Source organism: Numenius arquata, chromosome 4, assembly GCF_964106895.1.
Source record: "Numenius arquata chromosome 4, bNumArq3.hap1.1, whole genome shotgun sequence".
Taxonomy (NCBI): Eukaryota; Metazoa; Chordata; class Aves; order Charadriiformes; family Scolopacidae; genus Numenius; species Numenius arquata.
In genome coordinates this window covers 49,426,499-49,443,207 of record NC_133579.1, presented here as the reverse complement: position 1 = coordinate 49,443,207, position 16,709 = coordinate 49,426,499, and the positions used below count along the sequence as shown (strand labels likewise).

The 16,709-nt window shown below is 45.0% G+C and overlaps 1 protein-coding gene across 1 annotated transcript in view; it reads right to left on the bottom strand.

Moving 5' to 3' along the window:
• Positions 1 to 15,536, bottom strand: part of BASP1 (brain abundant membrane attached signal protein 1) — a 51,715-nt gene extending 36,179 nt beyond the window's left edge. The window contains exon 1 of the mRNA XM_074146745.1: positions 15,356 to 15,536. The gene's annotated coding sequence lies outside the window, so the exon portion shown is untranslated. The remainder of the gene's footprint in view (positions 1 to 15,355) is intronic.
• Between the last annotated feature and the right edge of the window lie 1,173 nt (positions 15,537 to 16,709).

Below are 16,709 nucleotides of genomic sequence, written 5' to 3'. Positions count from 1 at the left end.
ATAGGGATGTAAGAGATCTAGATGGTCATCAGAGGTCACAGCCTGAGTTAACTCACAACTGATTTCCTGCACTGGAACTCCCTTGTCAATTCAGACATACAGTGATCTCTGGGTAGATTTAGTCCTTTGGCACTGAGGTAATTCACTTACTAGATTTTAAACCAAAAAGCATTTTTTTGGAAGATTTCACAATTGGTTTTAATCCGCAAAGCTTTTTTTTGAAAATTCCATAATGTGATGTTTCCATGTTCTAGCCATAAGATGGATAGTCTTAAACACGTGGGTTTAGGTGAAAAATACGCTTAGAGGAATAACATTTAAAAAAATCATTAAAATCTTGAAATGAAGGTGTAGTTAGGTGACACAGCTAAGCCAAATTAAATAGCTTGCTGTTTCAAGTGGGATGGGCCCACTGCCCGCTCCCCTTCCCTTGCAGCTGGATTGGCTCTTAGCTGAGCCCTGGGTGAGGCGATTCAGCTCACTGAGCTGGGGGAAAAGGAGCCCAGCCAGAAAACACAAAGCAAACGGGAGAGCATGCAGCCAGCCCACCCCAAGGAGCTGCTGATTCAGTTCAGCTGTCCTACCGGCACCCATGAGGTGAAAGGACCTAACACCATAGGTGGGATTAGTTCTCAAATAAGGAAAAAATCCCACACATTGCAACATAAATTTAACATTTTTGCACAATGTAGTTTGCCTCTAACATAAAGTAGCATGACCAGCTCCGTGATTAAGAGTCGTGCCAGGCATTTAATTGGCAGTTGGGGACTTGAACATCTTCCCAGAAACTCCTACAAATAAACTACCGCAAAATGGCAGAAGTGGTAGATATTTAATTTATGAATCCAAACAAAGTCACTGGCTTTATACTAGAGCTGTATGGTAAAAAGCTATCCAGTCTCCCAAAAGATTGGTATTTATGGCATTTTTATATGAGCTTTCACAGTCCTGCAGGCAAAAAGTTAGACACAGGTTTAAATTCTTCACTTAAAGAAAGTTGCTTTATATATAAAAGAGCATGTTCTCACTCTTTGTCCAGTTCAGAACTGAACCTCAGCTTTCAACACCTCAGTGAGTACTCTGACCAGAGGTGTTTTCTTGCCAGTTGGTAGTTTATATATGATGGAGTAGCCAACTCCATCCCAACCAAAACTGGACAACAGCCTGCAGAATATGTTACTTACTTGCTTTACAGGAAACAAGTCTAACCCCCCAGCTATAATCATAAAGAGTAAACATTTGAATCCTGGCTGTCCACATGGCTTTCTTATGCATTAAATGATTAGCTAGCACATAGTGGGTAAGCCTGTCCTTTTTTTCAGCTGGAAATAAAAATCCATATGATTATTCCTACAGAATTTAAGCTGCAAGAACTCAAACATTTTCCAGTAGAAAAAATTTCATTGAAAGATTCCCAGCCAGCTCCAAATGTCATGGCGAAATCTCAAACCTTTTTATCACAATCTTTCTACAAAAGTAAAAGAAAACAAAAATTATAAAGTCAAAAGTACTATTCACTTGACTAGAAACTGTTGATAGGATTTCGCTTAAACTTTCCTCCCGTCAGTATTACACTTCCCATTTGGTGAAAAAAATGCAAAGGATATGTTACTACACGGGAAGCTACAAAATCTATTAAAATATAATCAAATTTCAAATAATTGACATTACAGTTTTTGTAACAAGTTCTCTTATTGCTGCACATCCTCAGGGTGCTTTACCAATAGGCATGTGATATATACCTTTCTTTAATTAACACTCATTAGTCCATAGGCTTTGTATGCTATTGCATGACTTAGGTCTTAAATCTCAAAACTCTAAGAACTGTACTCTTTATTAAGTGGTTAGTTACCTTATGGTAGAAAATGGAAATGTTTTTACTATCCTACTGTTGCAGATAATAGTCTCAAAAGCACATTCTAATCCTGAAATACAAACTTGAGGGTTGATTTTTAAAGTTCATGTTTATTTTCCTTAGCCTGCCTCTTAAGTAGAAAAGGTTTTTGTAGAAGCAGACTATGCCAGCCATATCTGGTTTATACATGTCAGATATTTCTCTATGACAAACCAACCCAGCTCCAGAGTTTAAACATTGGCATGCATATAATACTTGAAGATAAAAGCTACTTTCTAGGGCACATCAACCCTTGAATGAAGTTCCAACATGGCCATTTTCAGCACTTCATCTTGCTTACCTATTTCTTGCACTGCAGGGCTCCGTACGGCAGCTGATGACACAGGCTTGGTTGGATCACTTGTGAACAGTTTTACCGAAAACGGATTCCCCACCAAGGCACAGCTGAAGCCAGCTCCAATGCAGGATGTTGACTCAAACCCAGCACAAGCCCCAACCCACCACCCTCATTCAATAGCTCCCACACAGAGACGTAAGAGAGCACTGCCCGTGTATACACTCGTATATGCTCCCTACCTACCCAAGTATGTACCACTGCATAGTAGTATGCACTTGCTTCCCCCGTTGCTGTAATTACCAGGTCTGCTCTTTCTCATGTACAGGCCCATGCACAGGAAAAAAATTCTCTGCTCTACAGACTATTCTGCAGCCCTTTCTGCCAGTTCATAGGAGCTTATTAATATTAATAAAACCTGATGCCAGGGATTTTCTCTCTGACCAAAATAATCCTAACCTAAGGCGTATTTTTTTCTGACCTATCTACTCAACATGAAAACTGCACTGCTGCACACACTTACCTTCCACAGAGTAAAAATATAATCCTTCTTCCTCTTCAGGCAGTAGAAAACTCGCCTTCAACATCGATACTATCCAAATTAACCTACCATTAGTTTCTTAAAGGAATCAAAGAGGAAAACGGGAAGAAAAGCAAACAGGTGACAGAACACCAGGATTTAATGTTTTGGCAAATGCTTATGTATTATGACTGCAAACACAAGCACTGTTATATCACATAAGAGCATGAGACCCAATCAGTGCTGCCCATCCAACCATCCAAATTACCGTGGAATTCTAGCTGCTCACAGCTCTGCCTTTATTAACACAACTCAACTAGATTCAAAACAAATAATGCCTGATCAACAATGTAAATAAAATCAGAATCAAGCCCACAGCTCTAGTTCTGCTCCCAAACATGCCTCCCTCATTGAGAGGTTTGCTTCAGAGAATGCCAATATACTGTTGTGCACGGCTCAAAATCCATACATTGCTGAATAATCTAACAATTAGCAGATAAACGAAGGTGAGCATTTCCTCATCTCTAATAACACCAAGATACGGGCAGCTAGCCAAGAATCTGGTTCATTAAACAGAAAAATACATACAAATCCTGCAAGTGCTTCTTAAAAGCACAACACGAGTTCCAGTAAACATAAATGAAAACTAAATAAATCTCAGGTTGACATCAGGTACAGAAAGGTCAACTAATTTCAAACATGTAGTCCAAAGTAGCCACAGCATGGACAGCCCCTGGGATTGAACCAGGAACTTCAATGGCAGCTGCCCACCTGCGCACAAAAGATAGATTACATAGAGATGTTTGTTCAGCTAAACATTAAGTCTATTCAAAACCATTTATGAATACACACCAAGGATTTCTTTAGAAATGAGCCTAATTTATTTCAGGCTTAACCTTCAAAGCTATTGTTATTATGCCATTAAGTTTGAGCAACCATGTGTTGAAAACGTGTGTAAAGCCTTTGTTATGCAGTTAGCTTCTCCACTCATCTGTGGAACAACCCAGCAAACATCTCTGCAGCTTATAGATTAAGGAACAAAAGACATCCTAGTGTCATATCAAGCAGAATTACACAGCTGTCCTCAGATGCAGCCACAAAATTTCATCCTGGGCTTACAGAGTACAATTTTCAAACATACCCATGTGACTACATACCCCTGTCTTGAAATAAAATTTAGGAACTGAAAAGCCTCAATCATCTTTTTAAGTTTTACTCCCCTTCTTGCACATCAGCACCTATTTGAAGAATAGCCTCAAACTTGCAACACATTTCAGGAATGAAAGTCAAAAGTGCCGTGAGAAATCTGTGAGAAATAGCCTATGCTATTCACCATCAATGAATTAAATGTCCTCTTGCCAGCTCTAGAAAAGCCTTATTTGTATATTTCTTTCTGGTATATATCATGTCCATAAAGCATCTTAGCAGAGGGTTTATCTTTTGATCTCTATTTTAACAGAGCTCAGACATACTACCAATAAATTAGTACGCTTGGGAATGATTTTGTTTCAACTGAACTAATTTCTCTGGACTCAAGAACAAGCTTGCTCCAAAGGTTTCCCATGTGCCAAGTCTCAAAAACCGTAGAGTGGAAAGGACCTCAAGAGAAGCCTAGATAGTCCCTCTTCTTTCCCCAAGGCAGAATGAGTTACATTTAAGTGATCTCTCACTGGTTATTGTCTTACCTCTTCGTAAAATAATCATTCTCTTCTTTACACTGCACAAAGCCAATGTGCTTCTTTTTCCCTTTCACAGGTCCTGTTTGATCACTATTGTTTACATGGGCATCCACTTGAACGGTATCTCTCTTTTATGTGGCATATGACCCATGCAAGAAATATCTTTCAACGTTCAATGCATTGTACATGAAAGGAAATTCATAGATGTCCAGTTTAGGCCAGTTAAAAAGCAATTTATTTTGGCAGCAGATGTTTAGCACAACTAAGAAGTGAATCTCTGTTACTCTTGTTGTCCCTCTCTGGCCAACAAAGTCTTCTTTATTATAATTCTGATCATATGTTCTTTATGGTTACCACATACGGTCTTTATTACAAATGCCTTCATGAACAAGGAATTTTTACTATGATTTATCCATTTCAAATTATTCCAATTATTTTAACTCAGGTTACCAGCCATCTTCCATCTGTTACAGAGCAAAGGGCAAGTATTTCCCACATACAATCTAAAGTTACATTTATCTACTTGAACAGCGGAAGTCCCATTTCTTGTGTACAACACAGTTACCTGCTAGTCCTTAGTGGCAGAACAGAGAAAGACGACTCCTTGTTTCCATTAAAGGCTTTAACATAATTGTAAATTATGAGGTGTATTGTTAACATAAAAGATTATTCCACTATGTTAATTAAGATGAACTCTGTATTTTCTATTTCAAATGAAGGGCAGCTGGGAGGTATTCCCAGCTGTGACTCCATAACTTTGAAATATAGTCTCTTAGGAGCCACGAGCAGATTTAACCACGAATAGCAAAATGCGCCTAGATGCATGAAGTTATATTTAACTATCTCCCTAGCTAATTAGATCAGGGAACCAGAATCATATGGCTAGATTAATTAAGATAAAACAGGGCACTTGTAATAATTAAGTTAGCTATTTGGTCTCCTTTCCAGTGCAAGGAGTCAACAAACATCGTTAGCACAGCAGCCAATGACTGGCACTTCCCATCGTGTACGCCCCGTGGATGCAGTCCCACCAAAGCTATTGTGCTTGCAAGACAGCACAGAAGGCTCCTTGGATGGTCTCAGTTTCTTTGTTTGTTTTAAGAAGACCGAATGGCCAGAGGAGCTCCTTCCCTGGAGGAGTCCCTGAGGCTGCTCAGAGGAGAGAAGGTTTCTGGAGAACAGCAGGGTGAGACAGGCGAGAGATTCAAGCTGGGAACCTGCAGCTCAGGAAGAAAAATGAAAAATTGCTGCAAGGAGCATGTAGCAGACCCACAGTCAGACCCCAAAGGTGTTGAAAAGGAAGTTTGGGACCAGGGAGGATAGTGGAAATTTGCTGCAATGCAGAAAACCACTGCTTACTTGAAACCAACATTAGTATTTGAAAATTGCAAGGTCTCAAGGGCAGAGATCATGCTGTGAATAAAGCTTTTATCTATTATTTTGATTCTCTCAGCACTGTAAGTTTTCTCTATTTAAGGAGTTAACTAACTGAGATGACTAGTTGTAATTCTAATGAAAATCATTTCCTTTGAGTTTTTTGGTCTTATTTGGGACCTCAATGTACCAGAGATGATCTAAATCAATCCATGTCAGTTTCTGGGGACACTCCACAGTGACCAAAGGCTATTTTGTGTCTTCATTCTATCTGTAGTTACAAACTTGTACTTCAGAAAAAAGTGGCATATATATTTGCCATCATGAACTCATTTGGCCTGAACATGGCACTCATTTTGATGGCATTCATAATGAATTTGCACAGCAAACACGTTGTTTTCTCCATCATTTATAGATGTTGTGCTTTATTTGGTCACAATGAAAATCTCAAGCAATTAGAAGTGGATCCAGAGAAGTGTTTCTCTATGAGAGCAGCTCAGGCCAGTATGACTGTGACAGCTACCGGCCTTTATGCAGCCAGTATATGCAGCCCAGCAAAGCCACAGCTAGACAGACAAGCTTTGTCTATTATAATAGCAAATGTTTCCCCTTAAAGTGTGTTTTTGAAGGTTTTGCAACTTGCTAATGTAGTTTAATTATGATCTTACAGCAATTTGTTTAATGTCCTACAGGAATCAAACACATCTAGTTCTTCCTGAAAGTAAGACTGACAATACAAGCTATCACATACAGGCTTGGGGTTGGTTTTTTTCATTTAGACAAGTGTCAGTTTTACTTAAATCTGAAACACCATGTAAAAAGGAAAAAATTCTGTTCCCTTTCAGTCAGCAGCAGGAGAAATCACATTAATATTTCTTCAAGAAGGTAAAAGTGTTGAATGTTTTTGGCTGCCAGAGCTCCAAGATTTCCATATTGTTACAGGATTTGCATAAAACTTTGCTTAAGATCAAGTTCTCATGTTGATATGATCTCACTTTAGTAAACATCTAGATTTGGGAGCCACATCCGTGCAAACAGTTGGGGTCTCGTAACACTAATTTCAGAGTTTTGAATCAAAGTTTTGCAATAAATGATTCTGTTTTGATATCCCTGCTTTGTATTACACAGGAATGATAGTACACATTTAAGCTTAGGACATAAATCTTACTGTGTGCTGAATACTTTCTAATGCACATAGTACATGTTAATGTGTGATTAATAAGGTGTTTTCTGAAATAGGTTGAGTTAGTTCACAGCTAAAAAATACAAACTTCTAGAGAGTATAACCAAGGGGAACGGCAATATAACCAGTTGTGATAATTTAATTGAAGTAAAGATAAATGACCTACAGAGGTGTGGCATGGCAAGGAAGGATACAGAGTCAGAGTTGGCTGAAAAATGAGTAAGGACTAGCTTGAAGACACCAGATATTTTTTTTTTTGCTGTGACGTATTTACAAATATGCACAGAGATAATAAGGTATATCCGAACATGTTAGAATACAAAGTTTATATCAAGAAGTGTGTTGAATGGCTTCTTTAACCACGAGCGAGCATGCCAAAGAAATTTTGGGTTGAAGTAGAAAGGAAAAAAAAAGCTGCCGAGATAAATATTTCTATTCTCAGACTGTAAATTTACTGCCAGTGTTTCACAGCAAACTCCTGGACAGACTGTTTTTCTGAACCACAAATCTGTCAGTGCAGAACTTCCTTCACTCCCTATCACCTCTGTGTGGCAGATGGTGAAGGACTTGGATGTTCAGTCTCTTGCCTCACACGGTCAATAGCTGTGGGAGAGTGTGCAGAGCCAGTCTTTTTCCCTCAACACCATCCTCCATGTGTCAACTCCAAGTTAGAATAGAGACGGCAAGTATTTGAAGACACAATATTTATCCTGCTTCAAGCACAGGGGATCCATTATATTTGTCATTTGTTTACTGTTTGCTTTTCTCCACAATGCCTTGGTGACAGCATTGTTTCAAGAGATGTTTACAAAAACACCTGTAGGTGAATTGCAGTACAGTTTGAACCCTTGGTAACAGAAGCCACCTCAACACTGAAGTCCACTTTCAAGACATTTTGTGTTGCAGCAGATTGCCAATACAGTGTATTGTTCAGTCAGGATTGAGACACCATGAGGAGTGCTACATTGCTCTTGCCATCCCCACCAATAATTTGTTCATGAATCTGTCAGTCACTGATTCATGCACAGAAGAGGATAACAGCTGAACTTTCAGTGGCCTAATAATTATTCTAGTGCTTATAAAAAAATACTGTGATATTAGTTTTCTTGAGCTCTGTTGAAGCTTTTATTCAATATTGCATGCACAGGAAAATAGTACACTCGGGTGAGCTATTATTTTTCAGTGCACATGGCAGCTCTTACTTAGTTCTAAAAGTACCATTCATTAAGGCAATGTCATCAGTTCAAGGCAACTGGATGCAAAGCATGGGCCACTACGCAGAAAGCTGAATGTTCCTCTAAATATCACCTAGGGAAATTAGCACTGAGGAAATCATTAAAATGTACAATACTGGTGGAATGTCAGATGGTCAAAAGCAGCTTAAAAGGGGTTCTGCTGTTACCTCCGCACTGTGGGATGGTTTTCTTCAAAGTGGAGATCTCTGAGGTTAGGAAATTAGAAAAGGGAACAGCATACAATAACAGAGAATGGATATATCCGTCTTGCCAAAATTCTTTCCTGCCAATGACACCAGATCCATCAGAAAAAGCTGTCTGCATGGACAACTTGTCACTCTCCTTGAAATCTCATAATCCATATGTAGCTTTCTAGAGGCATCAGGATGCTCTTCGCTATTAATGTTTGAGTTATGCAGAGCACGTATGGACTGCAAATAGGGAAAGAGTTTCCACGTTTCCATATTTGCTTTAGTCTGCTAATTTCTGCACTTGAATTAATAGGCGGCGGGGCTATCCTGAGCACTCGGATACACTACAGAGGCCTCACATGCTCCTAGTGAAAGCTTCTAGCGAAACAAAGTTACAAACCAACAGCACGTTCTACTCCATCTCAAGCAAAGTATGGAGTGGAAAAGCCTGGAAAACGTGGCCAGACTTTCATTTTTACGCTCTGGGAAGCTGTTGTCTCCCTTGCTTCGCAGGGCTTGCAGATCTGAAAAGGAAAGCAAGAATGAACAGGCAGCTTTCACCCACTCTTCAGTGAGACCAGCTATTCCCAGCGCGGGTTGTACGTTCGCTGGTGCAGAGTTTGCAGACAGGGCTGAGCAACACTGCTGGAGGAGAACGAGCCCCACTCTCTCAGCCCATCTGGTTCGGAAACCTGTTGGTTAGAGCAGCGAGCACATCTTCCCCGTTTGCCTCAGCTTTTGTGGCGACAGCAAGAAACCCCGAAAAGCTGTTTTCACCACCTCAGAGCTCACTGAATTTGCTTCCTCCCACCAGCTCAGCACAATTAGTAGCAGAAGTCAATCATGCATCTACCAGTGCTGGCCAAAATACAAGCGACAGGAAACTTTGCGTATGAATGGGAAATGCTGAAACCATCTGAGCACTACATCTAGTGGTGACAGGTTTCACCCTATCCTTTTCCAGACTCCTAGTTTTATACCACCTCTAGCCTGTTTTGGGTTTTGTTTTTGTTTTCTTTCTCCCGGAATGACGCACTCCACCGCTTTGAGGAAGGATGATTGCAGGAAGCTGATGTAACAATTCTCGGGCTCCAGTCTATCTTGGACAAACAGATGTACCAAAGGGTTTCTCATGGTTTTACTCTCCCATGTTGATTACATGTTTGCAACTGGGTTTTCACCATTTTTTGCATCCTCATTTGCACTTGTTTTGTGTTTGCTTTTCTAAAGTAGGTAGATGAGAGGGACATGTATCAGTTCTGCTATTGTTGATCTATTCTTTGTTTTGTCTAACTTTGCTTCATTTCTTCTCCATAGTTCAGCAATCATCTTAAATTTGTCTAGCAGATGCACACCTACAACATCCTGCTATGTGATCATCTTCTACTTCATCCTTAAACAGTTAATAACATCAAGCTGTAATTTTGAATATGAGCCCCTCCTTCACCAACTGATCGCATAAGGAAAACAGTAATAGCAGAAAATAAACTGAGTATTTAAGGACTATTGAAACAGGAGATGGCTAGTAGCCCCCTGATTTTACTACTTGTACAGAAGTGGCTTCCATTTGTCATGTAAAGTCGTGACGGCATAGATTTCTGCCGTTAGAATTAGTCTTATGGGAAGCTTTGCTGTTACAGTTACTAGGCTTTTGCCTGGAGTAAAAGGTTATGCTTCAACATTGCATTCACATCCTCTTCGTGCCAATGCGTCAGCTCTACAACCACCATCATGACTTCATTAGCAAGCAGCCATCAACATACCTTTATAAGTAGCAAAAGGTAGGTAGTTAAGGCCCAATTTGATTACACGTTCAGTGTTGTATCCTTCGTAAGGACAGCAAGTCTCTAATCAAAATGAAGCTCCTACCATCAGTCCTATGGTTTACATTAAGCACCAAGTGCATGCTGCTCTGAACAACTGATAGGGCAGTGTACATAAAATTAAATCTTTTGAGAAGACATTCAAATTCCTACAGGGTAAAAAAAAAAATAAATAAATCCCTGGATCAGCAGATCATAATCATATGTGGCACTACTTACCAGGCTAAAATCTAAACTATGCAACATGTGACTAAAAAGCATGTGGCTTTCCCAACACTGCAGCACTGGTGAGGTACTTGGCAGTCTATAACCCGCAAGTGAGATCAACTCTACAGCCTATTTAATTTTTATTCTGCAGAACACAATACCAAACACATCAAAAGAGATCGGCCTCTGATTTATATCCTAAGACAGAAGGTTTTTATTAATAAAACTGTTTCCTCAGAGTTAAATTCCATTAACCATACTTAAGAGGGAATTACTACACATCTTGCTCCCAGGCAAAACCTGACCGTTCCACATGTGTTACAAATCAGTATCTCTTTACATTTATTGGTGTGCCGAAGAAAGTCAAAGGATCTTATTTTCAGATTCTGGCAAGTCAGTAATCTTTCATGTTTGAGGAATCACATTGCTATCAATCAGTTTCTATTTTAAACTTATGAATTTTCATATCAAACAACCAATAGCCACATTTTTATACTAACCGTGTTTCTCCATCTTGAAGTAAGAAGCTTAGCCGGCATCACACTTTTAAGACAGACAGCTGGGAGATACAAGATGCCGTAGAGAAGACTTTAAAGTCCTTTCCATTCAGCATGAGGTGTTTCCCCCCTTCGTCCCCCTGCATTTTTTTAATCTTCAAAGTGTTTCTTACTAATGTATGAAACCTCTATTATGCTGCATATGGTTTCTATTTTCAAGTCTTTAATGCTTTCAGGAATTTCTTTGATTTCTCTAGTTGTTACCTCATTCTTGTCATTCCTGATTGATACTGAAGAAGCAACTCAAGCCCCTCCTCTGTTTTCTTTCTTTAGTTTTGAAGCTGTCTCAATACACCTGTACAGTACGTCAAAATGGCCTACTTTTACTACCCTTGTAGGAAAGAAGGTAGGGCCTTGAATATCAGTTGGTAACTCTTCATTATATTTGAATAGCATCCAGTTTTCTTAGTCAAAGAACTCAGATTTTAACCATTAAATTTACAGTGAGGCCAAGGACACGACATTTGCACCTACAGACCTAAATCAAGACCAGAGTTTTGCGCATAAATGTGTAGATACAAATGTAGCATCCTCTTCTTGCAGATGGAGGGGACAAAAAGAAATACTTGGAAATTCTTGCTTTCAAAATTAGTGAAAAATCAACTTTCAAAGGCCAGTTTCCAAATATTTAGTAGCTCAATGGTAGCTGAATGCTTGAAAATGTAGCCACACAGAACTCTCTCAAGATTTCACGGGAAGGCCTGTTCCTGCCCTGCAATGAGCTTCTGTCCCTCAGTGTATCCCATTGGGGCCTGGGCAGACGCCTGCACAAGGGAAGAATTTAGCATTGTTCAGATGGAAGCTGTCCTGTACACAGGAGGCTCTGCTGAAGGACTTCATGGTTCACTGCATGGGGCAAAGCTACCAGTGGAACACAGCACAAACACAAGAAGCTTCACTTGGAAAACACAATTTATTCCACAGACTTAATATGAAAAGACCAAAATACACAAGTACTTAAGGACTAGAGATAGAGTATGCACACCCTATAGTCTCAGAGAAAAGGTATGCTCCAAAGGTATGCCACTTTCCGGAATAAATCAATCCTTTATTACCAGGTTGTTTCAGTGGATGTTGCATTTTGAATGCAAAGAAGCATGGAAAGAGAGGCAAGAAAAGAAAAAATAGAAGAAGAAGAAGAAAAAAAAAAAAAGCATGATCATTTCTTCGTGCAATAACCGGAACAGTAATTTTACCAGTTTTACCTTTTAAGGCTGATTTTATTTTAAATGGATTAGGTATGCTTGGAGGTTCATATCAACAGAAAAAACTGCTGCATGATTGCTTTTTGGCAGCTATGTACAATTTCCCTGAATTACACAATCAGCTATTTCATACATGAAGCATACAAGAATAGACAGAGCCACCATGAATTTCCCTACGCTCTGGGTTTATTCCATCCACAGACCAGAGCTGGCGCTCTCCAGTGAAACTACAACAGCCAGACATAAAGAAAATATTCACTGCGTACAATCCAGTTGGTAGGAAGATCACAGAACAAAGCTTCTCCCTCATATGAAGTTCTGTGAGACAACAAGCAAAAAAACCTTTGGTCATGCCCTTAGTTCTTCCCTTCCCCCACAAAGCTTGGCAGGTCTGCCTAAATTTCTCAGAAACCCCCTGAAGACAAAAGGATTGTGAGGGTCAAGGTATCTCCACTGGAGACAGCCGTAGCAGCAGATGCCGCATCTTCCCCTGGTATGGCACTACCCACCCCAGGCTCTCACTGTTCCTGTGCTTAATGGGGAGCAGCTATGCCGGGAAAAAAAAAAAAAAACCTCAGTGTTTGAAGCCTGGCCACAGGTCTAGGTGGTGCCTGACAAGCATCTGGCAAGCAGAGAGGTGACAGCAAGGCAGACTTTAGGGCTCTGATGTCAGCGCTTCTTCAGAAGGGGCCTTAATTGAAAACACTTGAAATACCAAGTAATCACCATGAGAGGGGCGTTGGGGTGTAGGCTTTCCAGCAAATGCTCATCACCCTAAAGGGGAAGCAATAAAACCCACTGCCATCCTCTGTTTAGGAGCCCACTTGCAATATTATTTTGTCTTCTTCAACTCCAGCTTAACAAATACACCAGTTGTCTGCTCAGAAACCAACAGTCATCAGCTACAGAATTATCCATTTCCAACAGGCTTAAGCACGCTCACCCCAAAGAGAAACCCATCTCCTAATTTTGGACAAGAGCATCCTCTGAGGAGGAAAAGGGGCGGAGGAGGAACGAGCACCGATGCCAGCATCGGGATGCAACAATTCGAACAAAAGAGATTTCAAGATGTCGCACTAACACACACACACACACACACACACACACACACACATAAAAAGGGGAAAAAAAAAAAAAAAAAGAAAAAAAAAAAGGCCCAATCTTCCTCTTGAAAGCTGGCTTCCCCTCGGCTGCGGGGGATGCTTCAGGAGACCGCCCGGACACGCAGAGCACGAGTGTCTCCCCGGGGAGGGAGCACGTCCCCGCGGCGTGGCCGCTCCACAGGGCATCCAGCTGCGGCACCCAAAGGGACCCACAGATGGCCCCGCTGCACCCGCCCTGCTGTCGAGGACCCCCCTGCTCCCCCTTTTCTGCGCCACCCGCCCCAAACGGGTGGGGAATGGAGCCTGGGGCGGGGGAGCTCTGCGGACACCCGAAATCTGCTGCGGGCAGGGGGCGAGGGCAGCACCGCCTTCCCTTTCCCCCTTCCCAAATGCCGGATTTTGTCTCGGCGGGGTGAGGGGGTGCGCGGGGCGGGTGGGACGGGCACACACGACACACGGGTCCGCTCCGCAACCGCGCACCGTACCAAGATGCCAAAGCGAAGCCGGGCGCAGTGCGGGAGTGAAGGGTGTCGGCGCTGCCGCCATTCGCCGCCGCGGGTGAAGCCCCGGCAAGGCCGGGGGGGGGGGCGGTCCGGGGGTCTCATCGCGGCGCCTTTGTTCCGCCGCCGGCCCCAGCCCCATCCCCGCCTCCGCGCATGCGCCGGGCAGAGACAAAGGCGCGGGCAGAGGCGGTGGGGCTTCATTCAATCCCCCCCCACCCGCGGCACCGCGCCCCCGTGGGGAGCCCACCCGGCATGGCGGGAGGGTGGGTCCCCCGCCTGCGTGTGTCGTCCCCCCGCTGCGTGAGCCGCCACGCCCAGCTGAGACACGGGGGGAAAGTTCCTTGCGGGAAGCGCGTTTGAAAGACACGCGTGTGCGTGGGGAGAGGCGACACAGCTAGGCGGGTCGCGAGGAGAAAGAAAAAAAAAAAAAAGGTGGTAGGGAGGTGTAGCTTGCTTTGGGGGGGGGAAACGGAAAAAAGCGGGGGGGGAAGGGGGGATCTGTGGGAAAGAGGGGGGCGGCATTCGATGAATATTCATGAAATCAGCGCATCGGGGCGCCGGGAGCTGTGAGCGGAGCAGCACGGGGGGGGGGCGTTGGGGGGGACGGCAAGCGGCGGTCCCCTGCCTATTTTGACGACCGGTCCATAGCCCCTTTCCCAGGCAGGACTCGGTCAGCCGAGCCCCCCCCCCCCCCCCCCCCCCCCCCCCCCAAAAAAAAAAAAAGCCACAAGCCCTTGTCATAACGCCCCGCCAAGAGCAGGGATGACAATCCACGCACGCGTGACCGGGAAGGCAGCACCGCTCCTTCACTGCCTCGCCGAGAACAATCCCATTGTTGCCCGCCACAATGGGCACGCGCCGCCCCGCCGAGCCCCCCGGGCAAGCATCAGGCTGGGAAGATGGCAAGGGGGGAGGGGAGGGGTGGGGGGGGCGGTGGTGGTGCAGGGAGGTGCCGGGGGGCCGGGGGGCCCCCCGGCACCTCCCTGCACCACCACCGCCCCCCCCACCCCTCCCTGCCATCTTCCCAGCGTGGTGCGTTTTCTTCTCCGAGCGCTTCATTTCGTAGAGAGCTTTGGGAAATCATTTTAAAAAAAAAAAAAAAATAAAATAAAATTCTTATTATTTTCTTTAAGCAGCCTCCCTTTGGAAACAGACTCAAGGCAGCAAAAAGAAATGGGGCATAAACCACTGTTTTCCCCACCACACCCATCCTTTACTCCCCCCTCCCCCCCGCCATCCTCCCCCCAGAAAGCCTTATATCGGGTATTTAAATTTCACGGAGTAGCCTTCAGTCTTTTTTTTTTTTTTTTTTTTTGCCTCGATGCCTCTCCTAGGCGCTCTCCCTCTCGAGGAATCGAGCTCCTCGCAGCGATACTCCCAAAATGTGCCCAGGGAGGCGGCTCCCAGTCCGCTCCGCTCTCCCCACTCTTTCCGATTCAAACGCACATCTTCTTTCCCCGCATCTGAGACACCACGGGGAAGGGTGGTGGTGGGGGAATAAGATAGATATATATATATATATATAAAATGCAAAGCTCTCGGGGTCTGCTAGGTAAATGGCATAAGTGAGATATACAGCTTCTTACCTTTTTATGTTTTTCCTCTCTCCCCCTCTGTGTGTTTGTGTGCTGGGGTGTCACAAAGAGAGTCCCAGGTAGCCCAGAGCCCGCTCGGCTTGATCTGAGTGCTGTGGCTCTCCCCTGCTCGCTCGCCGGGACCGGAGTGACTAGTGCCTGCTGGAGCAATGCCGCCGCTACCGCGGCTGCTGCCTCTGCATTTCTCACTCTCTCCCCCTCCCTCTTTCCCTCCCTCCCCCCCCACCCCACCCCCCCTTCTCTGTGACAGTCTGTGGGCAGTTCAAAAGCCACACGCACTTATTTATTTATTTTTGCGCGCTTGCAGACGGGAGATGCGCTGCGCGACGTTCACGCTTAGGGGGCGCACAGACCCAAGGTTTTAAATATTAGCCTTGCGGGCTACGGGGCGGGGGGGGGGATGTTGCTCGGGGGTCCGCAAACGCACCTCGCAACCTTACCCCCTCCCCAAAAAAAAATTTATCTCAGGGAGGATCCCGTCGAGGAGGGGACGGGGAAAGGAGAAGCCTTCGTGCTCCAAGGAGAGCGGGCGCGGCGCGGGGCGGCACACCACGCCGAGGTGCGGGGAGCTCCGCCGCCCTCCGCACCCGCGCCGTGGCAGGGATGGCTGTGCCGGCGGGTCCGGCCCCGGCGGAGCTGGGAAGCTGCGCGGCGGAGGGAGCGGGCAAGTCGGGCTGCCCGCCCACAGGTGCAGCCCTTTCGGGGAGCGCGGAAGCCCGCTCCCCCGGCGGAGAGGGGCGGCACGGGCGGAAGAGATTGAAAAATACCGGGCGTTTATGCTTTTGGCAGGCTTAAGGAGACATTCTGCACGTTAAACACAAAAGACAAAAAAAAAGATATAGAGGAAAGCAACCCATTTCTCAGGAGAATTCCTCTCTCCCGGGCGCTCCCGCAGCTGAAGAGCTGGCCCGAACGTCTCTGGGGCTTCAGGTCTGGCATATCCCTCCAGCTCTACCCCTGTTCAAAAGCGTCCCTGGGGCCGCCACGGCACCTTTGCACCCTCCGCCACGACTAAGGGCACTGCCCGCACCTGCCCACCGCCCTCTTTTTAAAACCACGCCGCCGGGTACGGCTCGGCTGCGGCGGAGCCGGGCGCGCCCTGCCCGCCTCTCCGCGCCCGCTCCGCGCTGCGGGAGCCCGGCGGTGGCGGTGGTGGCGGCTGATGCGCGGAGCTGGGGCGCCCTCTGCTCCCCGATCGGCTGGCGGGCCGAGGCTGGCGGGCAGGGCGCTGGTTCCCGGGCGGGTGACCGCCCCCAGTGGTCCCGCTGCCTGGGAAGTCCTGTGGAACGAAGTGGCCCCCCTGGGAGCCGCGACCTGCGGTGGCGACATCTCCTCGGGGACACTC